Source organism: Cebus imitator, unplaced genomic scaffold (assembly GCF_001604975.1).
Source record: "Cebus imitator isolate Cc_AM_T3 unplaced genomic scaffold, Cebus_imitator-1.0 Scaffold442, whole genome shotgun sequence".
NCBI classification, from domain to species: domain Eukaryota; kingdom Metazoa; phylum Chordata; class Mammalia; order Primates; family Cebidae; genus Cebus; species Cebus imitator.
This window is the reverse complement of record NW_016107757.1, coordinates 1,075,258-1,101,550: the sequence shown is the minus strand read 5'-3', so window position 1 is coordinate 1,101,550 and position 26,293 is coordinate 1,075,258. Positions and strand designations below refer to the sequence as shown.

The 26,293-nt window shown below is 42.0% G+C and overlaps 1 non-coding gene across 1 annotated transcript; it reads left to right on the top strand.

Moving 5' to 3' along the window:
• Positions 1-11,632: 11,632 nt before the first annotated feature.
• On the top strand, positions 11,633-11,740 carry LOC119468506. Its single transcript, XR_005197184.1, has one exon. It is a non-coding gene; the product is annotated as a U6 spliceosomal RNA (small nuclear RNA).
• The last annotated feature ends 14,553 nt before the right edge of the window (positions 11,741-26,293 follow it).

Genomic DNA, 26,293 nt, shown 5'->3' with positions numbered 1-26,293 from the left:
ATTGAGCCCCTAAGATATGCTAGACACACTTCTCTCTCTCTGGGGTTTCTCCAGGGTCACCTCTGGGGTGACTTCCCGTATTGGATTATGGTTTTCTGTCTATTATTTTATGTCCCTTTGCTCTGGCATATCACAGAGAGGGGCATCTCACAGGCCTCTGCCGGACCTCTCATCCTAGGATTCCACAAGTTGGCTTCTGCATGGTTTACTCACAAACAGCTCCTGAGCTAGTGGGGCCACCAGAAAATATACACACTGAGGCATTTCTCCAGAGAAAGAGACCACGTGAGTCAAACAGTTAAGCCACAAGTAAGTGCAAATATTTCCTTCTAGACCAAACTTCTCTACATAGGAAAGAGGAACAAGAAGGTTGATCTGGGTTCAGTTTTCATTCCTGTCACACTCCATGACATCTTGGGAAGGAGAAGCACACAGCATAAATCCTTAGCATATGCAGAATTCCACTGATTCATTTAACACATGTTAATTAAGGTGTGCCATGTGCCAGGCATCAGCATGGGTGCTGGGAACACAGTGCTCTTTCACACAGATGGAGATCCTGCCCTAGGGGATTTTGTAGACTCATACAATTGGACCTATTACTTAGCTTCCTTTTAAATACATTCATTTTTCAATGCCATATTCACAAATTTCAAATAAAGGATTATAAAATCACAGGATACAGGAGACACAAAGGAGATATTCATTTAACTCAGTGCCTCTCTCCACTTAGTCAATGTTTAAATCCCTTTCCCAATATCCCTCTCAAGTGATCATGTGATTCCTCCTTGGACACCTCCAGTGACAGAGGATTTACTGCCTGCAAGGTGATCTATTCTATTTCTAAACATTAGCAGGGGTTAAATGTTCTTCCCTGTATGAAGCCAAAATAAGTTTCCCTAAAACTTGTATTGCGTTCTGCCCTTTAGGCCTATACAGGACAAGACAGTCAGTCTCTTCCATTCTGTGTGGGGCCTGGCTCTGTGAGGACGGTTATTGTGGTTCCCCAGTATCCTCCAAACATCTCTACTTGATGCTCCCTCTCCCCGTGAACATGGTTTTGGGCTCATTCTCCAGTCAAATGGCCAACAGAGCCACCCTCTCCTGCCCAATTCTGTGGAAGAAACTTCACATAAGGAATATTTTCCTCCATTCCCCACACTAAGTTCGGGGATCATGCCACTACAGAGCAACCTTCTCTCACCTCCACAATACCCCATCACATGTGTAACTATGTAGCACTGAAACGAGCAGGCAAACTTTACTGTTCACAACTAGAGCTTATAATATTAAGCTTTCAGGGTGGCTTTGATTAAAAGAGGCAATGAATGTCGAATCAAATACTGCAAGAAGTATTGACTGAACACTCATCCTGCACTGGACACGGTGCTGAACTGTGTGTGTGACACCATCCTGAGGAAGATAGAAAAGGCCTCTAACCTTACGGAGCTTATAGCCCAGATCCTGAACATAAATCCCTCTCCAAGGGTTGTACAGTTTTAACCAAAGCCCGGAGTCCTCAGAAGCAAATCTCTGTGACCTAAACTGAAAGCTCAAAAATGGTACCGTGATTATTGTCATCATGATGAATATAGACACAACTATATTAATGCCAATAAAGCCTTTAGATGTTACAATTTCCCCTGTAAGAATAATACTTTTGGAAACCTAAGAAAGTCCACAGTGGTATTTCTTATGAATAACAACTGTGATATCACCTATAGCCTCATTTTTTCCTACTAGAAACTCCATATTTCCCATAAATCAAGGAGTTTTATCATAAATGAGCTGGGTTGGCTTCCACTGAGTGACTATTCCAGTCTGGATCACTTTTCCTACCTTGGTCAAACCAAATGTGAGATTCTAGTGCAAAACAGCAGTTTTATGGAGGGAAGTGCAGTTGCACTTACAGGTATGGTGCCAGGCGCCTTTCTGCCCTCCATGATCTGCTAGAGTCATTATCCTGACCACAGTGGTCTTCAGCCATCGTCTTATTTGGCATGCTACTGTTGACAGAATTTGAGTTCCATATTAAGGAGGCCTCCAGCTTTTCCAAAAGCTGTGCCTTGGCTTCCTTATCATTTCACATTACAGCTTGCTCATTGTTTGGTCAGGGAACTGATGAGAATGGAAGTTATTTACTGTAAAATAAATAGTCTCTTATTTCAGTTGAAACCACTATTCTTCCTGTTTCACTGTTACAGTCAGATAATCCACCATCTTGGGTAGGGTGTGCATGAAACCACTACCTAACATGTGACTTGGGGAGGGAAGTGACCACAGGATATCACTATCTGTGTCAGAAGAGTAGCACATATTTAGCAGGAAGCACTTTGCATTTACTGGTAAAGCAGAGTTGTATATCTGGGAAGATGGTCTATGGCCACCATGTTACTGGGATGAGAGTTAAGGTCTCTTTTATTAAGTCTCCTCCATTGCCTCTATGTGCTAACAAGATTTTAAAAACTATCTACACCTTTGGATATTAATCATAATTTTATCCATCTGGCTAATACTATCTACAATTAGCTTGGCATTGTGCTTGGCACTTTATGTACCCTAGCTCAGTCAATCTGCACAATGAATCGTATATGGTAAGCATGATTATTCTGTTTTCACATGAGAAAACTGGTTCAGAAAGGGCAAGTGGCTTGCTCAGGCCCAGTGTAGTGATGCACAGAGCCTGCCATCTTTTCACTCTCTTCACCACGCCGTACCCAGTCCCAAGAAGAGGGGGCCCCTCCCAGAATGTCCTTCCTCCCATACTTGCTCACTCCCTCCCATTATCTGTGGTTTTGTTTATCTCCTACACAGGCTTGCAAGTTCCGATGAGAGGAAGATGCAGTGCCATTCATCTTTGTAGTCTTCCCAGAGAATAGAATACAGTAGTGCCTCAATAAATGCCATATGAAAGCACACACACAAACCAGAGTATAATGCTATAGCTTGAATTTCCGGCTCCTAGTTTAAAATTACAGAAGACTTCCATCTTAAGATTAATAATGAATTGAATCTTACGTAGCCTATGTGATATTAATAGTAGCCTCACTGTGGCTCCACATTGCACATCCTCTTAGTGTCCAAAGCCAAAGACAATAAAAATCCTCCCACCCACAGTGTGCCACTCAAAAGTAGCTGAGTCAAGACATGTAGTTTCTCAAATAGGAATAGAAAAATTTTCTGCTCTGCATAAATAGGAGAAGCTTCCCTAGAAGCACAAGAAACTGGTGGGGGTCATTGTGCAAAGAGCATAAGAGAAGAGATCTCTTTATATACAAGATGGGCTTTGCTGGGAGCAGATGCAGACTAAGAGGCAGTGTTCTCAGCCATTAGTATTTAAGACCCTGACACCTGAAAATCATCATTCCAATGGGAATGGAAGAAACATGCAACAAATAGGTGCACGGGGATCAGCAAGCCAAGAAAGAAAGTGGACTGGGACGGTAATAACGCTCCACGTTTATGGAGGGCTTCCTGTGTGCCAGGCATTTACTTTATTAGTTTTAGTCTTTATAACAATTTGAGGGGTAAATCTATTTTGCAGATGTAGAAATGAAGCTGTAGAGAAGTAACTTGCCCAAGTTCTCCTTGTTGATAAATGTAGAGCTGAGAGAATTGAATGCAAATGTCTGACTCCAAAGCCTAAGTGCTTAACCATTAATGCTAATCATTAACTACACTTAACTAACCATTTCATCTTTTCCTCAGTGAGCAAGGACTAGAGGTTAAGTACTAGAACTCTACTGCATATTCTTTATTGACCTTATTTACATTATGTAAAAACTACATGCACAGTTCTCTGTAAAATGGATGCAGTCATTCAAAATTAATCTTTTTGTCGTTATTTTAAGTCCTGGGCTAACAACCTCCCCTAGATAATGTACAGAGACATCTGGACTCGGTGTCTCCACACTGACAATTTTATTCAAGAAACTCATGTCCAGAGTGGCCAGCCAGATAAGCAGCAGCCATTATAGGCTTGAGCCTGTTAAAAAATGCTGCTTGAGGCCGGGCATGGAGTTCATCCCTGTAATCCCAGCATGTTGGAAGGCCAAATCTGAGGCAGGCAGATCACCTAAGGTCAGGAGTTCAAGAACAGCCTGGCCAACATGATGAAAGCCCATCTCTACTAAAAATTAGCCAGACATGGTAGTTTGCTCCTATAATCCCAGTTACTTGGGAGGCTGAGGCAGGAGAATCACTTGAACCTAGAAGGCGGAAGTTGCAAAAATTTTTTTTAAATAGCTACTTGTTTCACTTCTATTGGTACAGTGGATTACAGTCTACCATGCACTTCATATCTATTATTTCATTTGATCCTCTAAGGAATATTATGAGATAGAAAAAATAAGTAATATTATCCCTATTATATATATGAAGAGACTCACTTGGAATTATAAAATTAGAGCCAGACATGGTGGCTCACACCTGTAATCCCAGCATGTTGGGAGGCTGAGGTGGGCAGATCACCTGAGGTCAGGAGTTTAAGACCAGCCTGGCAAACATGGTGAAACCCCATCTCTACTAAAGCTGCAAAAATTGGCCAGGCATGGTGGCAAGCACCTATAATCTCAGCTGCTCAGGAGGCTTGAGGCAGGAGAATCACTTGAACCTAGGAGGCAGAGGTTGCAGTTAGCTGAGATTGCGCCATGGTACTCTAGCCTGGATGACACAGTGAGACTCTGTCTTAAATAATAATAATAATAAAAATAAAATAAAATTAGAAAGTAGTGGAACTGGGACTCCAGTTCAGGGGGACTTCCAGTTCAGGTCTTGGTAATCCAAAACCCAAATAAACAAACTTCTAGCCCCTTTAGAAATACGGATGGAACCATGCTCAAATCTTGACGTTATCGCACATGTCTACCAGCTTCCATACATCATTATCACACCTGCCAAGTATGGATGAGGATATCTGCTTTGCAGGATTGTTCAACTAAATGACATAATATAGGCAAGGCCCCTTCAATAACATAGTGAACAGAATAGACACGGATCCTGTCCTCATGAAATTTATAGTCTGGAATCAGGAGGTAGAGAGGGAGAAGCAAATATTCAAGAATACACACTTAACTATCAAGTTATACTAATAAAAAGGGTTATAAAGGAAAAATACAGAGTGCTATGCAAGTGTCCAGTGGGGTGACCTAATCTAGAGTACGGCCCAGAGAGGCTTCCCTAGGCAGTGACAGCTAAGCTGAGACAAGAGGATACAGGACAATAATCCAGGTGACATGGGGAAGGGTGAGGCCATGGGTGTGGGTGTGGGTTATAGCAGAGAGTGTTCCAGGCATAAGAAGCATTTTTGAAGAAGTGTGGTGCCCATGAGGAACAAAGAAATGACTTGTGGGGCTGGAGTGTAAAGAGATCCAAGAATGATGTGACAGGATGCTGGTGAGGCTGGTAGCCTGCATGCCATGTGGGGTCTTGCTGGTCAAGTTTAAAATTCTGAACTTTATCCTAATAGCAATGGGAAACAACCAAAGGGATTTAAGCAAGGGGGCAACATGAACAGATTTGAGCTTTACAAACTTTCAGTTCCTAACTAGGGAAAGTTACCATCTTTTTAAAACTTTTCCTTTGGCCGGGCATGGTGGCTCATGCCTGTAATCCTACTAGTTTGGGTGGCAGAGGCAGGCAGATAACCTGAGGTCAGGAGATCAAGACCAGCCTGCCTAACATGGCAAAACCCCGTCTCTACTAAAAATACAAAAATTAGCCAGGTGAGGTGGCAGGCGTCTGTAATCCCAGCTACTCAGGAGGCTGAGGCAGGAGAATCTCTTTTTGTCTCGAACCCAGGAGGCAGAGGTTGCAGTGAGCTGTGATTGTGCCATTACACTCCAGCCTGGGCTACAGAGTAAGACTCCGTCTCAAACAAACAAACAAAAAAACCCTTTTCCTTTTTTTTTGGACAAATATTTCCTTAGTACCTCTTACATTGCAAAGACAGCTATAGGCTGTTTGTTTCAAACACAGAATTCGAAGACTTAGAATGGGGCGAGAACCAACAACTCCCTTTGCTACTTTAAGGAGCTAGGACACGTCCCCTCAAAGGCTGCCTCTGCTCCTGCTACCTAATGCAATTGCTTCTCACTCTAAGCAAGAAGTAACCTCCAAATCCTAAAAGTACATTAAGAAACAGTGGGACATTTCTGGGAAGCTCATTTATCTATTCTTTTTGTTGAGCAGATAAATATTAAGCATCAACTATGTACCCAGCAATGTACTGGGTGCTAGGGGTACAAGACTGATGAGATGGAGGTCCTGTACTTTAAGAACAGGGTATGGGGTCGAGGTAGGCCAGAAAAATGAACAACAATCCCAACAAAGTAGGATCTGTTACAAGAGAAAAAGTGAGGAGGGAGTTGCTTGCAGAACCTAGAGTGAGGAAAGCTTAAGAAGACGTGATCAGCACCTAATATGTGTTCAGTAGCTGCACGTTGACTAAAGTTTGAGCTGAGTCTTGAAATGAGGGAAAGCTTAGCAGGCAGAATAAGAGGAGTAGGGAATGAACAAGATCACACATATCAGAAGAGTGGCTTTTGAGATTATTTTATCAGCAGTCAACTGGATGGGTTGAAAGGGAGAGATTACAGGCAGGGAGGCCAAGTAAAAACCTGGAGCAGTGATCCTGCTGAAGATTGAAGAGACCTTCACGTGCACTCAGCAGTTATTGGGACTGCGCTTAGTTTGCCTAACCTTAACTTGCGCTTGGTGGTACAGTATACAGCTTGGAATTGTTGTTTGCATCCCCCCATGAACGAATGCCTGTTCTCCCTCACTAGGGTGGAGACTGTGTCCTTGACTGAAATCCTTGCAACACTTAATTCTGTGCTCTGCACCCCATACACCCCCATCAAAAGTTGGGTTGACGATTCGATTCCTTGAGCTGGGGTGGGAGTGGGAGAGCTGGAACAAGAGAAGAGGGAGAAGAAGGGAATCAGGGCTAGCAATGAGGGTCAAAAAGGATTTCATGTTATCTTAAATTATTTTCACAAGTGTAATGATGCCTTTATGTGTTGAATTAATTAAATAGTTTTTTAAGGTAAAAAAAATCATTAAGAATATGCAGTGTTGGCCGGGCGCGGTGGCTCAAGCCTGTAATCCCAGCACTTTGGGAGGCCGAGGCGGGTGGATCACGAGGTCAAGAGATCGAGACCATCCTGGTCAACATGGTGAAACCCCGTCTCTACTAAAAATACAAAAAATTAGCTGGGCATGGTGGCACGTGCCTGTATTCCCAGCTACTCAGGAGGCTGAGGCAGGAGAATTGCCTGAACCCAGGAGGCGGAGGTTGCGGTGAGCCGAGATCGCGCCATTGCACTCCAGCCTGGGTAACAAGAGCGAAACTCCGTCTCAAAAAAAAAAAAAAAAAAAAAAAAAAAAAAAAAAAAAAAAAAAAAAAAAAAAAAAAAAAAAAAAAAAAAAGAATATGCAGTGTTGCTTTTCACTGCTTTTCTATTTTTCTTTTCCTTTTTTCTTCTTTGTTTTTTTGAGATGGGGTTTAACTCTGTTGCAGGCTGGAGCACAGTGACGCAGTCATGCTTACTGCAGCCTTGACCTTTCAGGTTTAAGGGATTTTCCCACCTGAGTCTCCTGAGTAGCTGGGACCACAAGGGTGGGCCACCATGTCCACCTAATTTTTTTTTTTTATACAGATGAGTGTCTCACTATGTTGCCCAGACTGGTCTCAAACTCCTGGCCTTAAGCAATCCCCCTGCCTCAGCTTCCCAAAGCGTTGAGATTACAGGCATGAACCACTGTGCCATGCCCAATACTGCTTTTAATAGTGAAAAGTTTGAAGTACCTAAATATCCAGCAATAGAAATATTACCCAATCATGATACAATTTCAATGGCAGAATTTAACAAAAATAATGTTGTTGAGGTATGTTCACAGATATAAAGAAGTTAGTAATTTATAGTTCCACTTAAAAGGAAGTAAATATTATATTAATTATTATATTCTGAATTATCACATTTTTGTTAACAAATATATGCACAAAAAGGTTTGAGATACTTTTATATAAGAAGTTTACATTGTTTCTACATCAGCAGAATTCTGTTGTGCTTTCTTTTACTTATCTGTTTTCTAATTCTTAAAAAATAAATAATAAGAAAAATCCAGTTTTTAACAATGTAAATGAAATGAGAAAAACAAACTAAGAACAAAGAGAACAAGGAAGCTAAGAGGAAAAAATGTGCCAAGGTGCCATGTGGATGGGACGATCAAGAAAGTAGAGAAAAGAAGTTCTTGGGATTTTTTTTTTGAAAGAGATATTCTTATTTTCCATAAAGTTAAGGGGAAAAATATTTTTGTTCTCAGAGTTTTTCAGTATGCTTTCCAAGCCATCAAATTCCTAAATATAACCAAAGTTGAAGATTTTACAAGTAAGCCAATATAAACATAGTAGATGTTTATATTTCAACATTAACAACGTGACATTGGAGCTGCAAAAGATCTTCCCAATTGGCCATATTTTATTTCTCTAAAAGTTTCCATTTTCTGTCCCCTTTTAAAATACATCCAGTCCCCCGCACCCCCTTGCACCGCTTTGTGGCTTTAAAATTTCAAGAAAAGGCAGAACCAGATTAACATAGTAACATTGGGGACAGGGCATGTGGAAGAAAGCAGCAAGAGGGAGGTGGTAGAATGTTAAGCATTTGGGGAGGAAGAGGAAGAGAAAGATTTTTTTGCAGAGCCTTGCCTCAGAGAGGTACTACCCAGACTTAGTCAGATCATGTATGCTCTTGTGAACATGCAGATTCTGATTCTGCAGGTCTGGGTGGGACTCCCGGTGATACCCACGCTTACTGGCCTATACAAAACTTTGAGCAGCAAGGCCTTAGACTCTGGGAATTTGCTCTTCCACCCTGATCACATTTCATATTGGCAGCATTTGGCTATGATAACCTCTTTCTTTCTAACCTAATAGGGTTTTGTTTTGTTTGTTTGTTGTTGTTGTTTTGGTCAAAATACCAAATAGTGGAAACTTTTCAGAAAGTCATTCAACTATGAGCAAGCTACAGTTCCAGGTATCCTTCATGGAAAAGAGTAAAATGGGAACTACAGTATGGAATGGGTAACAGCCCCTGACATACAAATGTGATTTGTTATAAAGGGTGTGGTGGTGTGGGAAAAGCCCTGGACTGGTTGTCAACAAAACTGGTTTCAATCCTTGCGATTACTAACTAGCTGTATGTGCTTGTGCCAGTCATTTTCCTCTGGTTCTCTGTTTCCTTTCCTGTTAAACAAAATCATTGGTCTACATGGCTTCTAAAATCTTTTCAGCTCTGACACTTGAGGAGTCTATAAAGGAGATTCTATATCAACAGGAAGGGAGGGAAGGGCATGTGCCACCGCATGTGCAGCTGCCGAGGATCCTGCACATGTGATATTATTGTGGCGGAATTTCCCCCTCATCTGCCCAGATGCAAAAATGTTATTGGAATGAGAGACTGGGAAACTTGCCTGGTATGAAATCCTAGGACCCCAACTTCCAGGTTTTGGCAATTTACAGTCTTGGGAATCAGTCCCAGCCCCTATAAAATAAGGCATACCCTGTAAACATGCCCTCCAAGAGCCTCCAATGTAGCTCTGGCAGCTTTCAGATTCTAAGGTCCACAATCCTCCATTCTAAGGCCACCCTCAAGTTTTACCTCATTCCCCTACACTGGTGGAATTCTGCAGTCTCTTGAGCTTAAGGCCCAGTCAAAAAGCCTGAGTGCCCTCCTACTTGTGAACAAATCCAATTCTTGAAGCAACTCCAGCCCTTCCCAACAGCACCCCTCTGGACCCTGAGTCTCTCAGATACCTAAAACTCAGTTCAGCCTTGTGGCAGTCAAATTTTGGGGACTCGGGCTGGCTGGAAGGTGACACTTCTTTCTCTGTGTTTAAGACAGTCCCATCTACAGAACGAGAATCAGCCCCTAAATTGATAAGCACAGGGTGGTAAAGCGACCTGCGAGAGCGAGATTACCCAGACTCTAAGGTAAGGCCCTGCAGCTCCACCTCATACCTCTATAGACACACACTCCTTGGCTTTTAAATTATGAAACAGACCTGTTGCTATTCTAAGGAAGTCTCACAAGTCACCTTATAAACATGCCAGCTTTAGGCAGCTTCCTGTGGTTTGCCAAAGGCCAGCTGGGAAGGCAGCCAGAATCCCGCCACGGTCCTGGAACCCCCTTCTCCAGCAGACACTTATTCAGGGCATGACCTCCTGAGGTGCCCAGTTGGGATGCAGGGAACTTAGTGGCTGGGAGAGTTGTTATTTTTCCCTCCAGCCCCAGCCTGGGTTGGGCTGAATGATGTGGCTGGCTGCTACAAAGGCTGCTTTTTATAATGTTCTTCTTTGGTATTTTTGGTGTCTGGCGAGGGCTTCCTTTCCTCCCACAGTTAATTAGCAGCATCAGAGCATTTCCCTTTCTCCAGCAGAAGTCTGTCCCCACCCCTGAGGCCAGGCAGAGGGGGTGGCAGGTGTGGCTAAATGCCCCCTGAGGTTAACCTCAAACTTAAGCTTAGGGCCCTACTTGGTTAGAAGTAATGTGAAATGCAGCTCTAGCTTCCATTCTGGGCAGAGTTGGCAAGTGGGCACACATCCCTGGCAAGCTAGCATCCCAATCAGGTGAGGGGACAGAGAAGGGGGTGGGGAACCAATGTGTGTTTGACACATTTGTGAATTGTTTCTACAACAAAGACTTTTTTAAAACAACAGAGTGTAGCTTTATATATTTGAATGAGAAGCACACAGAAGGACCTATTGTTTGGAGGAAAAATTGCATGAGTAATTGTGCATGACTTCAGACTTCCCAGATGAAATGTTAGGCGTGTTAAGGATGATTGAAGGCATTCCAGTGTTTTCACTGTAGAGAAGAGGGAGGAAGGAGCTCCTGGGACTAGGGAAGGCAGGTTGTGTAGCAAGACAAAGGAGATAGGAACCTGAGGAACACTGCTCCCCACTTTGCCTCTCTGGTGTCCATTTTTCCTCTATTTAATTGAAGTGCCACCTCCTATAGGAAGCCTTCCTGAACCTATCTCCTTCCTCCACCTGTCACTTTAGGTGTTCCTCTTGATACATATCTCCTATCTTTTCATTATTTACTCAACCATGATATATGGATGGGCCATAGAAAAGTGAGGATGGACTCCAGGACCTGATTCTGCCACTTCCTATATTATATGTCTTACCTTGGGCAAGTTACCTAGCCTTTCTGTGCCTCAGTTTTCTTGCGTATAAAAGGTGAATAATACTTACCTTCTAGGGTTGTTGAGAGGATTAAATGTGTTAAAACACATAAGGAACTAAGAATAATGCCCGACATACAGTATGCATTCTCAATGTTAGCAATTATTTCTTTTTATTTGCATCCCCTTTTGTTTGCACAGGACCTAAAATATCATTGGGCAGGGGTGTTCAACCCTCATATGCATCGTAATTGCTTGAGGAGCTTTAGAAATGTATAGGCCTTCCCTAGGCTTTATTAATCTATGGGTGAAACCTGGTAATGGTATTTTAGAAGTGTTTCCTGGGTGGCTTTATTATGTAGCCAGGTTAAAAACCAGTGTCATAGATGTCAATGAATGAGTGAATGAATTAATGAACCAAATGGGATCAGAAAGAACAAAACCTATGCTTGCTTCAACAGCACATATACTAAAAATTAGAATGACACAGAGAAGGTTAGCATGGCCCCTGCACAAGAATGACATGCAAATTCATGAAGCATTCCATATTAAAAAATATACACAGAGAAAGAACAAACCCAGGGTACCCCATCTTTAGGAATGTTAAGGCATGATGATTCTATGTCCTTCAGAAAGTTAGCTCTTCCTGAAACAGGCTTCAAGAGAAAAATATGACAGAGAATGTTATGGAATACATGAAAGAATCATAATTCTAGTCATCTCAACATATGAAAGTATTGAAGAAATAGAAAAACAATTGTCAAGAACTCATATTAGAGATCAACAGGTATTTCCTCTTGATCTCCCTTCTGTCTATGCAGATTTATTTTCTGCAGTTGCTTTAACAACTCTAGCTAGAAGCTGAACTTTGACTTTTCCTCTAGTGGTTTTTTTTTTGACAGAGTCTCACTCTTTCTCCCAGGCTGGAGTGCAGTGGTTTGATCCCTGCTCACTGCCACCTCTGCTGCTCTGGTTCATGCAATTCTCCTGCCTCAGCCTCCCAAGTAGCTTGGATTACAGACTCCTGCCACCATGGCTCGCTAATTTTTGTATTTTTAGTAGAGACAGGCTTTCACCATCTTGGTCAGGCTGGTCTTGAACTCCTGATCTCGTGATCCACACGCCTCAGCCTCTCAAAGTGCTGGAATTACAGGTGTAAGCCACCATGCCCAGTCTTTCCTCTAGTTCTAATTTCGATTTGCAACCCAATCTTTAATTTAGTGGACATAAAAATTTAAAGACCTCAAATAAAGCATTTGTACCACTCTAATGTATAATCATGCATGATGATAGCATAATTATAATTAACTGCTTTACCTAGTTGGTCCACAAAATTTAAACTGATTGCTGCTTGTAGAACATTAAGTCAGGCACCTCAGAATACAAGTAAGAAACTAGGCTGGGGTGGCGGCTCACATCTATAATCCCAGTACTTTGGGAGAGGGAGAAGCGTAGATTACTTGAGATCAGGAGTTCGAGATCAGCCTGGGCAACACAGAGAAACCCTGTATCTACCAAAAATAAAAAAAAATTAGCCAGGCGTGGTGGCGTGTGCCTGTAGTCCCAGTTACTTGGGGGACTAAAGTGAGAGGATCACTTAATTCTGGGAAGTCAAAACTGCAGTGAGCCATGATCACACCACTGCACTCCAGCTTGGGCGACAAAGCAAGACCTTGTCTCAAATGAAAAATAAAAATAAAAAAGAAACTATAGTCAGGACTCCTACCCTCAAGGAACTTACATATCAATGGGGAAAGTAAAAATAAACATACTGAAAACTAGAGAAAACAAATATAACAGAACCATGTAGACAATGTCTAGCCATGTAAAGCAGGCTTTGGAGTCAGACTTTGGGTCTCTTTATTAGCTGTGTGACCTCAGTTACTTCACTTAACCTTCCTGAGATTCACTTCCTCATTAATCAAGTGTCGAATTTGATTCCTACATAATAGGATTATTGTGAGGATTCAAAACCATGCTATATGTGTCTGAACATTTTATTGAATAATATTTTTTTATTTTTTTGAGACAGAGTTTCACTCTGTTACCCAGGCTGGAATGCAATGGTGTGATCTCGGCTCACTGCAACCTCCACCTCCCGGGTTCAAGCGATTCTCATGCCTGAGCCTCCCAAGTAGCCGGAATGACAGTTGTGCGCCACCATGCCAGGCTAATTTTTGTGTTTTCAGTAGAGACAGGCTTTCACCATATTGGCCAAGCTGGTCTCAAACTCCTGACTTTAAGCGATCAGCCTACCATGACCTTCCAAAGTGTTGGAATTACAGGTGTGAGCCACCGCGCCCTGCCTAAGTAAAATTATTTTAATTAACAAAGAAGCTGTATTCCAACAGCATACTCTCTTGAAAATTTCTTTTTTTAAATTATTTATTTATTTATTTATTTTTATTTTATTTTATTTTTTTTCTGGAGTAGACTGGGAAGCTTTTTTTTTAAAAATTGCATTTTAGGTTTTGGGGTACGTGTGAAGAACATGCAAGATTGTTGCATAGGTACACACATGGCACTGTGATTTGCTGCCTTCCTCCCCAACACCTATATCTGGCATTTCTCCCCATGCTCTCTCTCCCCAACTCCCCACCCCCTGCTGTCCCTCCCCTATTTACCCCTGACAGACCCCAGTGTGTAATGCTTCCCTCCCTGTGTCCATGTGTTCTCATTGTTCAACACCCGCCTATGAGTGAGAACATGCGGTGTTTGATTTTCTGTTCTTGTGTCAGTTTTCTGAGACTGATGGTTTCCAGGTTCATCCAGGTCCCTGCAAAGGACACGAACTCATCGTTTTTTATGGCTGCATAGTATTCCATGGTGTATATATGCCACATTTTATTTTATTTTATTTTTTTCTATTGAAACTTCCATTACCAAAAGAAGAAATAAGGAAAGGGAGAAGAGGAAGGAAATCAAGATGGAAAGCCGTGCACAAACATATACTTGACCTCCCACCATAAATTCCTTAAAAGACAGTGATTAGCTTTTAAAATCAGTAAGTCCCTACTAGCACCAACATACAAGAAAGGAGATATAAATTATGATAAAAATCTGGATAGAAAGCAGTCAGGATCAGACTAATGAAGAGTAGCAGAGCAGAGAGTATTAACACATTTCTAAACACTCTGATGAAATAATTCTTTCAATCATAGGAGCAGAGAATCTCCAAGCTCAGAGGAAACAAAAAGTATAGGAGGGGTTGTGAAGCAAACATCAGAATTATCAATCTTCAACTGCCCTCTGAACAACAGATTCTTTTCCTTCTTCTTTCACTACAGGGAGTTGCAATTGGTAGTGGTAGTGGTGGTGGTGGTGGCAGTGGCAGTAGTGGTGGTGGGCTGACCCCAGATAAAACACATAACTTCATTCTAAGAAAGTAAATTGCCTATCTGGGGAGGGTACCTGCTAGAGTGTAAGAGATGGAGAAAGTAGAGCAAGACTGGAAGTAACCCCAGCCACCTTCCACAGATGCAGAGGGAGACTGTCAACTGTAGCTTCATCATAGTAAAGTCCTCTTTATTTTTGGCATTACAGATTAGCAAAGGAAGGAGTGGGGAAAAGGATCATCTCCAAGCCTTGCTCCCTTTCTGCTTCACACACACAGAGTTCTGACTGACCCATCATTCATCAGAGGAGCCTGTAGGGGAAACAGATACCTCTAAACTGAGATAAAAACTTAAATAACATACCCACTAAATAAGCTATCCTTCAATCATAGATATGGATGGAAAGCCAAGGATCCCCAGATGCTCGAGAAAATTCAACAGCCTTAAAAAAGAAAAAGACTATGGTGAACCAACTGAAAACTAATCTCAGAGGAAAGATAATCAAATAAACAGAAAAGAACATTAAGAAATTTTTAAATACATCATCCTTAGAAAGATATGAATATATTGCAGCAGGTTGCTATGAAAGGGAACATATAATTGTTGTGACAAAGGAAAAACAACAAAAAAGGGGGAATTTAAAAATATGATAGTAAAACTAAATAAAGCAAAAGATGAGTGAATAATAGAATGGATATGACAGAAATTGAAGACCTAATCAAGAAGTTAAATCTGAGGAAATCTCTGAATATACAGAAAATAGCACAAATGGAAAATTTGGGAGAACAATTAAGAGACTTAATTGTGCCTCCCTCCCAAATTCATATTTTGAAGCCCTAACCATGAATATGGCTTTATGTGGCCTGTGAGGAGGTGATACATGTTAAATGAGGTCATCTGGGGGGGGTCCCAATTTAGTAGGATGACAGCCTCATAAGAGGAAAAAAGAGACACCAGAGTTTTTTCTTCTCCAAATGAAGATGTAGCTGGAAGGCAGCAATATACAAGCCAGGAAAAGAGTCCTTACCAGAAACTGAATTGGCCAGCACCTTGATTTTGGACTTCTCAGCCTCCAGAACCATGAGAAAATAAATTTCTATTGTTTAAATCTCCCAGTTTATGGTGTTTGTTATGGCAGCCCTAGCAAACTAATACAGAGACACAAAGTATTGGTGCATGAGTGACTCCATTCATCCAAAAGAAGTGCCAGGAGAGAACTAATTGGTGGGGAAGAGATTCACAAAAAAATAATAAAAGAAAATTTTGCCACAACTTAAAGAAAGGCTTAAGACAGAAGACCTACCAAGTGTCAGCTAAGATAAACTTTAAAAAGCTCCTTACTTAGACAAACCCTAAGGATGTTCAGAGCCAAAAGGACAAAGAGAAAACCCTAAAAGTATTAAACTATGAGAAAGACAGGTTAGCTAAAAGAAACAAAAATGAGATTGGCTGGGACTTTTTTCACCAAGAGTCACTGCGGTTCCCTGCTTCAACAGTGCTTGGACGAAACCCGACGCTCATCCCCCACCCTGGCTGGCCACTCACAGCCAGCCCTTGAAAAAAAAAAAAAGGAAGAAAGGAAAAAAAAAAGATTGGCTTTCAGACACCTGAAAGGTAACAAATGCTGGGCAGCAATGAAGCAATAACTTCAGATTTTAAAACCAGCATTAAAATGAGAAAGTGAAATGAAGACATTTTCTAACCTCCAAGAATTCAGAACATTTACCTCTTATGCACTCATTCTGAAGAATTACTTAAGGATGCACTACTATGAAAGAAAAGGTAAATTCCAGAAAAGGAGATGCTATCTATATACAAGGAACAGTGACAAGGTGAGAAATTAGCAAACCTACAGTTGTCTAAGTAGTATTTGATGCCCAATATTGAAAAAGTAACACTCTCGCATTAATTCCCCAATGAGGAGAATAGGAAGTTTTAGAAAATAACATTATGGGAAAAAAAGATTTAGTTCATAAAAGCAACAGCATCTAAAAATACTTAAATCTAGGAAGAAATATTCTTTATGATTTCACTAAACAACAAAAAATAACGGAAGAGATGTACCATTTCCCGGATGGAGGATCAATAATATAAACGTGTCAATTTTCCTCAAATTGATTAATCAGGCTCAGTGTGGTGACTCATGCCTGTAATCCCAGCACTTTGGGAGGCCAAAGCGGGCAGATCAGGAATTTGAGATCAGTCTGGCCAACATGATGAAATCCTGTCTCTACTAAAAATACAAAAATTAGCTGGACATGGTGGCACATGCTTGTAATCTCAGCTACTCGTCAGGCTGAGGCATGAGAATCGCTTGAATCTGGGAGGCAGAGGTTGCAGTGAGCTGAGATCACACCACTGTACTCCAGCCTAGGTGACAGAGTGAGACCCTGTATCAAAAAAAAAAAAAATTGATCTATGAACTAATAAAATCTCAATTAAAAAACCAGAAACATTTTTTTCCCTGAAACTTCAGCTGATTCTAAAGCTCATTCGGAAGACAGATGGTAATGAAAACAATGAGTTAACAGAGCAGACTCAGTAAATTCATTCTAGTGCCCAGAAACAACCATGTGCATAGATGGGAATTTGTTAGAAATAGAGGTGACAGTAAGATTGGAAGAAAAGAAAAAAAGAATTATCCCATAAGTCACGCTGGATAATGAGCTTTCCACTTGCAAAATAAAAGTTAGATTTTTGGGGCTGGGCACTGTGGCTCACACCTGTAATCCTAGCACTTTGGGAGGCTGAGGCGGGTAGATCATTTGAGGTCAGGGGTTCGAGATCAGCCTGGCCAACATGGTGAAACCCTATCTCTACTAAAAATACACAAATTAGCTGAGCATGGTGGTGGAAGCCTGTAGTCCCAGCTACTCTGAAAGCTGAGGTAGGAGAATTGCCTGAACCCAGAAGGTGGAGGTTACGGTGAGCTGAGATCATACCACTGCACTCCAGCCTGGGTGACAGAGTGAGACTCTGTCTCAAAAAAATAAAAATTAGGCCAGGCGCGGTGGCTCAAGCCTGTAATCCCAGCACTTTGGGAGGCCGAGGCGGGTGGATCACGAGGTCAAGAGATCGAGACCATCCTGGTCAACATGGTGACACCCCGTCTCTACTAAAAATACAAAAAATTAGCTGGGCATGGTGGCGCATGCCTGTAATCCCAGCTACTCAGGAGGCTGAGGCAGGAGAATTGCCTGAACCCAGGAGGCGGAGGTTGCGGTGAGCTGAGATCACGCCATTGCACTCCAGCCTGTAACAAGAGCGAAACTCCGTCTCAAAAATAAAAAATAAAATAAAATAAAAATTAGATTTTTATCAAACACAAGGACACTTTCAGCCTGACTAAAGAGCTAAATGAAAAAAAATAATAATATTAAGACAAAATATAGGAGGCTATTTCTGTAGTATGGAAATGGGAAAGTTCCTCTTGAGCAAATTTCAGAACAGAGAGCATTATCAAAAGGGACCGATTTGACTAGAGGGTTTTAACTATTTATTTTTACAAAAGTGGAGAGAATGGTGCAATGAACCCTTCTTTATGCATCACCAGACGTAACAATCATCAAATTCATGGTCAATTTTGCTTTATCTATCTGCCCACCCTCACTGAGTCATTTTGAAACAAATATCAAATGTCATTTTTTATATAATTATATCCAAAATATTAATAAGTAACTATGTTAAATATACAGTTTTACTATTTTTTAAATTGATGAATTTCATACAACGAAAATACCATAAGCAACAGTTTAAAAACAGCAAAAAAAAGCAGATTATTTACCAAGTATACAACAAAGGATTAACATCCTTAATACATAAAGAGTACTTACAAATGAATATAAAATACAAATTAAACTAAACTATTAAAAAATGAACCAAGGAGTTGACAGATAATTAAACCGAGAAAGAAATGTAAGTGGTCAATAAGCATATAACAATGTTCAATCTCATGGGTACATAAGGAAATTTAACTTAAACTAAGGATGGAATATTTTTACTCTTCCGGTTGTCAAAAACGAATAAACAATAAAATCCAGCATTAAGCAAAACTTCAGGGGAAATGACGGTCTCAAACTCTGTGGCAGTATCAGTTGGTATCAAAGTTTTTAGAGAGCCACTTGGAAGTATGTATCAAAATTTTTCATTTCTAGCTATCTAACCTGGAGAAAAGCTCGTAGAAGAGTTCATTTACACAATAAATTAAGTAAAAAGTAAAGAGAGAGAACACCAGGAGGCTCCCATAGCACAGCCTGTAAACCATGTCGACACTGGAGTTACAGTTCTGTGGTTCAAATGCCAGCTTGGCCACTTACTAGTCCTGGAACTTTGGGTGAGATTACCTCAACTGTTTCAGCAGTCAACTAGGGATGACAATATGCAGTATCTATTTCATAGGGTTGTTCTGAGAATTGAATGAGTTACTACATGCAAAGAAGTTAATGCCAGGGATAAAATACTTCCTTCTCTTCCAAGTTAGTCTACTCTTCTCTTTCCCAAACCCCTAACCCTATATACCACTGCATGTGCACAGAGAAACTTACAGCAGAAACTTATAACACGATAATTTACAGAAGAAGATGGGATTAAGTGGGAATGTGTAAGATTTTTACTTTTTACTCTCTACTTGTTTATTTAAAAAACATTTTGCAGGCCAGGTGCGGTGGCTCATGCCTATAATCCCAGAAGTCTCAGAGGCAGAGGCAAGAGGATCGCTTGAGCCCAGGAGTTCAAGACCAGGCTAGGCAACATAGTGAAACCTAGTGAGACCCTCATCTCTTAAAAAAAAATTGCAAAAAATGTATTCATTTATTTATAATCATTTACTTGCATAATTAAAACATTTTAAATTTGACAGAAGAAATAATATGGTAAGCAAAAGTATCCCAGGAAGTTAGAAAAATGGAATATCATGATAGCATATATCATGTCCTAGATATTGTAGATAATGAAACATGGGTTAGGTACAGAGAATGGATTTTTCAGAACTAAAAATCAGAATCCAACGTCTACCAAAGGATTTTTAGTGTAATTTCTGTGTAGGAGAGGCAGCCTGGATCGTTCAGTCTGGATGCCAAAATAATGGACTTTCTGGAACAATCTAATGATTTATTACCACAAATAGACTGAAACTGGGCCTGTTCAAAAATCCTCAATTCCACTCCATTTTTGGATCCTGTTGGAACTGAATTCCTCCGGACACAAAATCAGTTTAGAACCTAGCATTCAGCCTGCCTTATTCTAACACCCCTAGGTCCAAGGTCTTGTAGATTTCCTCCCTGTGAGATCTCCCAGGAGCCCTGGCAGAGCAGTCCTAACTTCTCAGTTGCCTCTGTGGCATCTCCAGGCACACTGTCTGCCCTCACCTGCTAGGGAAGCTATTTTCTTGTCTCTGTCATTCCCCTGGTTCCCTATGACCAGCTCCCCAGCCCCCAGCCCCTGCCTGGCATGCAGCTGAACCAGCTCAGGCCTGGCCTGGGCTTCAGATACCAATCCTGCTGAGGTTAGCACAGACAGTCCCAGACACAGGGTAAGATGAGGCCGTGGGAATGAATTTCTGGGTAATGAAAGGAGGAGAGTGATAGGGCCAGAGATAGCAAAAAGAGTTTGCCAGGAAACCAGAGACAGGGGGGCTGAGTGGAAAAGAGAAGTTGGAGCAGGACTCACAGGACATCTTGAGGCCACTAAAAGGGAATGGGAAAAAGGTAGGAGCAAAACATACACAGCAGTGTTAGCTCTGTGTATGAGAAGGATGACCTTAATATTATCAATTAATGACCTTGATCATCAATGATCAAGGTAAATACATGGGTTCATATCTGAGAAGGACAAAACGAAAAGCTCCAGTGGGCCCCAGACGGTTCTGCTGGGGAACAGGGAAAGAAACGGGTCGCAAAAACCTGCTTCCCACCCTGGCTGTGTGACATGGAGCAAACGCCTTTACCCCCTGAAGTTTTCCAGCAAGTTGTGTCCTTCTAAATATTAAATGTGTTCAGGTAAGTAAGGCTCTCAGTCTAGTATTCAGTAAGTCTGAATTTCTTCCTTTTTTTTTTTTTTTTTTTTTAGTCTAACAAGTTGCTTACTGGTTTTGTTTATCGTTTGTTTTTTGTTTTTTTGAGACAGGGTCTTTCTCTGATGCCCAGCCTGAAGTGCAGTGGCATGATCTCCACTCACTGCAACCACCACCTCTTGGGTTCAAATAATTTTCGTGCCTTAGCCTCCCAAGTAGCTGGGACTACAGGACTACATCACCATGCCCAGCTAATTTTTGTTTTTGGTAGAGACAGGGTTTCACCACGTTGGCCAGGCTGGTCTTAAACTCCTGACCTCAGGTCATCTGCCTGCCTCAGCTTCCCAAAGTTCTTGGATTACAGGCCTGAGTCACCATGGCTGGCAGATAAATCTGAATTTCTTTCTTTTTCCATCATAATGTTGATGATGATGAAAACTCACCTCAGCCTCTTGCTACCTATGTCATCCTCAGTGTGAGCAGTCAACATACCATATAATAGTTGTGATAGCTAACATTTACTGAAGTGTGTATTATTTGCAGGCTCTGTTCTGAACCTCTTGCAGTATTACTCAATCCTAATAATAACCCTATGAAGTGGGTAATACTATTATTCTTGGTTTACAAATGAGAAAATTAAGGCTCAAAGAAGTTTGGTGATTTGCCCAAGCTGAATAGCTAATAAGAGGCAGACCCAGGATGAAAATCCAGCTCTAGCTGCAAAACCCACGCTCTTTACTGCACCGTATGCCTTCCTGACAGTAAGGCAGAAAATAGAAAAAAAAAAAAAGGTAGAACAAGGGAAGGTCCTAGCAGAGACACTGAGGGAGACTAAGAGGCCTCCGATCCTGTATAGGAGCAGCTGCTGGAGATGGCATCCTAGAAATCTCCCATTTGACAGTGGGACCCACAACTAAGATGAAGGAATAACCTCCTCCCCTACTGCAGGAGATGGGGGATGGCATCTGAGAGGAAGCTGATCACAGATAGAACCTGTGCAAATAAAGCTGTAAGCTGGGGCATTGCTTCATGTTATGAAAACAACCTGCAATAAAGGAAGGTAATGTGGTAATGAGTCCAAACAGAAGGGTGATGGGTTGGCAGGCAGTCTGAAATAAGCCAAGTCAAAGTTTGTCCATGTGTTTCTAACTACGCCTACTCTGATTTCGAGCATTGCGTCCGAGTTCTGCAGGCAAAATCCCCGGGGGAAGAAAAAGGGCCCAAAGGAGATGCTACCTGGAGAAAGACAAAGCACAAAACAAGTAGAAGAGATGTCTACTGTTAATGGAATAATGCCAAGGATGCTAGAGGATTTCATTTAAGTTAAAATCATTTCCACCATTTCAGTTATTCACTCACTCATGTATTGATCCAGGATTTCCTTATGGAGAACCTCCTACACTCCATGCCCTCTGCTAGATGCTGGAACATGATAAGGGATCTCTAGGAATGTACCATCAGTCAGGAAACAACAGAGAGTGGGCTCTTCCAGCCTAATTGAGTAAAAGCGCTGCTGTCAGTGAGGGCCTGCCACATGCAAAAACATGACCTTCCTGCAAGGAGCTGATTGTGCCTTTGGGGTCAGGAAGTACCTCCTACCATGTGCAAGACAGAAAGGTCCTTTGGGAAGCAGTCCATCTTTCTCAGTGTATGGAGAAGAAACCCAAGAACCTGAGTTACAAATGGGATAAACAACAAATCAAGACTCCTTAGGGTAAATACCAGCTGAGTGGCATCACCGCAAAGGCAGCAGGAGTTTGAGGGAGACGAACATCACTGTGAGTCAAGGAAGGCTACCTGGAAGAGGTGAGACTTAAGGTAGGCTTTCCTGGAAAAATACCTCTCATCTGTTAAAGGGGTGTGTGTGTGTGTGTGTGTGTGTGTGTGTGTGTGTGTGTGTATGCTCACATACAGGCACGTGTATGAAGGGAAAATACCTGCCTTTTAGATGTTTGTCAAATTGTTCCCTAAGGCTGTTTAATTTTCTTATCTGTTTTTTTAGTCATCAAAAGTCCCTCAAATCTGCAATCATTTGTTTGAGATCTACACCAGATGTGATACAAATAGTTGCACAGGCTTTGGAGTCTGATAGGCCTGAGGTCAAATCCAGGCTCTGCCATTTTCTAATTGTATGATCTTAGTTTCCTCATCTGTTAAATGGGGATAAGTACACCTATCATAGGCTTATTGTGAGTATTAAATGAAATAAAATATGCAAAGCATATATCACAGGGCCTGAGACTCAGGTAACACTTAGCCTAATTCCATAAACATTATTATTTACCTGTATTGATCCTATGACATTTTCAGTGTCCTCTGAATTTTTTCAAATTCCATTCATTTTTTTCATCCAACAGTTAGGCACAGTGCCAAGCATCCGCTGGATGGTAGACACAACCGTGTGCCAGAGACATGTTCCTTGCCCACTCAGGGCAGTCGAGAGGGATATCAGACACATAAGCACATGATTGCAGTACAGTGTCAGGTGCACTGTTAATAGGGGCAAGTAGTGGCTATTGGTGGTCATCTCTGAGTGGGTTATGGACTTGAAAGGCCATACGAGGGGCCAGTGGGGCCTGACCTCACCAGGAAGCAGCTGCTCTGGAAACCCCCAGCAAAGCCATAGTAGACTCTGGAGAGCTCTAAGTCTACTCTGTATTATTTACAATGTCATTTCCGTTAAATAGCAGAATAATCTAAATTGAAATAAGAAGTTCCCTCTTACTAGCCCAATATCCAGCAGAAACTGTGAGAAGCAATAAAAACGCACCTGAATTTAAGCTTCAAAAAACTTTTCCTGGCTCCTCCTCTCTCCCAGTGTGTTGGGTACCTGCAGTGGCAAGCATTCCAGGTGGCTCCCCGTGAGCCCCACCTCCTGCTTTTCACACTCTTGTGTTGTCTCCTCCTACTTTGTATCAGGTTGGTCTCCGTGAGGAACACAAAATGGCAGAAGTGAAAATGGCAGATCTCATATGCTGTTTATGAGATTAGGTTGTAAAAGACACTGCAGCTTCCTCTTGGGGGCTTTCTTAGATGTGCTCTCTCTCTTGCCTATCTCTGGGGAAAATCCATCTTGATCAGACCTACTGAGAAGCCCACATGACAAGGAAATGTAGCCTCCTGCCAACAGGCATGTCAGTGAGCTGGGAAGTAGATTTGGCATCTTTAGTCAAGGGTCAGGTCTCTAAAGATTGCAGAAGGCCAGATGTGGTGGCTCACACCTGTAATCCCAGCACTTTGGGAGATTGAGGCCGAGGTGGGTGGATCACTTGAGCCCAGGAGTTCGAGACCAGTCTGGTCATAAAAGTGAGAGTGAGACCCCATCTCTTAAAAGAGAGGGAGAGAGAGACAGAGAGAGAGAGAGATTGCAGCCAACAGCTTGAGTCCATGAAAGTTCCATGAAAGACCCTGAGCCAGAACTATCCAACTGAGAGCTATTTCCAGATTGCGGGCTCTCAGAAATGATATGTAATCATAAATGTTTGTTGTTTTAAGCTGCAAAGTTTTGGGTAATTTGTTTTGCAGCAATAGGTAACTCACACTGTGCCCCTCCTTTGTGCTTCAGGCATCCTGCTCCTCCCCTGATAATGGCACATGCCACCCTGTGTTGTAATTACCCCTGTACTTATCTGTCTCATCATTAGACTGCAAGCTCAAAGGAGATCAAGCCTTATTGTCTTTGTACCCTCATCACCTGGCACATGGTTGACCCATACCAGGTGGTCAAAAATATTTGCTGGATGAATAACTTGCATTTGTATAGCATATTACAATTGACAAAGCACTAGTGTATGCATCCTCTTCCACAGTCTTCAAGCAACCCTAGAAGGTAAGTACTGATATCCTATTCCCATTTAACAGATGAGGAAATTGAGGCTTGTCAACTCACTTGAATACCTCACAGCCAGTAATTCATAAAATCCGGACTCAAACTCAAGTCACTCAGTTTCTAGTCTGTGTCCCTTCCTCTATACCAAACTGCTCTTCATTGAGCTTGGTGAAGCTAGGGGTGGGAGAAAAATTAACCTGAAGAATGAGATGCAGTCCAATCATGAATGGACCTCCAAAGAAAGGGCAGTGGTGAAGAAAATTGTTCAGTTTTGAGTAGGCCAGGCCTCTGCAGGCCTCCACACACGTTCACTATCTTGTTTAATGTTCACAAAAACTCTTAAATAGATTGGCAGCTTTTATTCCCCCTTTACAGATGAGAAAACCAAGGCATGGTTTCACATCTGTTAAATAATAGAGCTGGAATTCAAGCAAATATATTCAAACTCCTAGTCTAAGTATCTTTTTGTAAGACCCAAACTGCTTCTCCTTTTCACAGTGCTGGACAGCTGGATTTGGGCTCCACATCTAATTCCTAATTCCAGCAGGAAAATGTGTGCAAAATATCATGGAGTCTCAGACAGCGAGCAGACTGTCTTAACATAAGGATCCTACCTGGGGCTATGTCCTACCTTCTCCAGTGCTGAGCTTCAGGAACTGTTTGGCAGGCCTAAGGTCAAAGGTTTCACAATATCTCTTTTATTAATGAAAAAAGAAAGTGTCCTTGTGCTTAGCGTCAGTTTCAGTTTACACGTCTTTAAAAGAGGAAAATAATTGCCATGATGATAAACGAGAAAGTAGGTGTATGTAAGACGGCTGGTACACAATAGGTATTCACAAGCATGTAAATACACTTCTCCCCTTCGGGCTCTCTCCTATATGCCTATGAGACATTTTTCAGGACAAGAGCACACATCCTTTTGTGAGCCTCTGTTCTCCCCATAAGCGGAAGGGTTAGCAGCAGCCATGGAAAATAGAGGAAGAGGAAACTTCTGAGTGTTCTGTGTAGTTTCTAGCCTGAAGGGAGCTCTGCAGTGGGATTTATGCTTTATGTCAGTTACACAGGGGGCTGGAAGCCTTCTACCCTTGGAGGGAAAGTATGCCAAGGAGCTGAAGAAAGTCTATCAAGAAGAAGCCCCAGCTGTTGCGTGGGCCCTAATGGAGTATGGCTCAGGGCTGTCTGAGGCCAAGCTGGGTTGGGTAAACTTGGTCTGTTCACTTCCATCCAAGAGACCTTTCACCTTGAGGGCTCAATGATTAGAAAAACATCCCAGAAGCTAATAATTTCTCATTCTCCAGGGAGCCAGGAAGCAGACATTTTCTGGGCTACGTATCAGGACAAACCCATGAACTGTGAGAGGTCCTCTTTGCTGAGGGCTCCATCTGATCCCAGGAAATGGAATGCTGGTTCCATGTGCTAGAAGACACAGCTGCCTGCCAGGAAGAGGATCTGGGCCTCATCTCCATGTGCGCCAGCATTCAGATGTGGCTGTCTAGGCTTTCATGGATGAGTCATGGCAATGGCCAGGCCTCAGCTGCAAGTTGGGGTGAGCCTGATTCTCAGAGTCCTAGTCAAAGCAGTTCAGAGCAATTAAACAACCAAATGAGAACCTACTAGGTGCAAGCCTTTGGGGAAGGAGAGGTATTGTGGAAAGGTCATGTGTTTTAAAGTTTGAGAGGGATTTCAATTTCAATAGTAGCTTTACCACCTACTAAGTATAACTTGGGAAAGATACTTAGTTTCTTTAGGCCTCAGTTTCTTTATCTTTAAAGTAATAACAATAGTAGTATTTGATTAATTAGTTTTGAGATAGGGTCTTGCTCTGTCACCCAGGCTGGAGTGCAGTGGCATGATCACAGCTCACTGTAGCCTCCACTTCCCTGGCTCAAGCAATCCTCCCCCTGCAGCCTCCTGAGCAGCTGGGGCTACAGG